At 35.7% G+C, this 347-nt stretch overlaps 1 protein-coding gene across 1 annotated transcript in view; it reads left to right on the top strand.

Annotated features, from left to right (window-relative positions):
* The window catches only part of LOC109951083 (eotaxin-like), a 5,486-nt gene that overhangs the window by 1,409 nt on the left and 3,730 nt on the right, over nucleotides 1-347 (top strand). The gene's annotated exons all lie outside the window — the stretch shown is intronic.

Genomic DNA, 347 nt, shown 5'->3' with positions numbered 1-347 from the left:
CCCAACCCCACACACACACACACAGCAACACGTACACCCTATACCATATATACTGTGCTTTTAACTGAGCTGGAACATATACAGTATATGTTCATAATATTTTATTCCAAGCCGAGAAGCTTTGTCATTGTTCTTCTGAATTCATGTTTATTTTATAATAAAATACTGTTTATGGCTTTTATCATCCCTAAATCTTAAAATTTCCTGATGTTCTGACTAATAACAATGCTGTTAATACAGACGATGATGTAGATGAGACAGTGGTGTTTTTGCCTGTTTCTGGAGAACCTTTCCAATCACTGGGCCAAAAAAACTCAACGCCAGTGTTAGGTAATTTCTTAGTTAGA

Source organism: Monopterus albus, unplaced genomic scaffold, assembly GCF_001952655.1.
Source record: "Monopterus albus unplaced genomic scaffold, M_albus_1.0 scaffold362.1, whole genome shotgun sequence".
In the NCBI taxonomy this organism is placed as follows: domain Eukaryota; kingdom Metazoa; phylum Chordata; class Actinopteri; order Synbranchiformes; family Synbranchidae; genus Monopterus; species Monopterus albus.
This window is presented reverse-complemented; position numbering and strand designations above follow the sequence as displayed.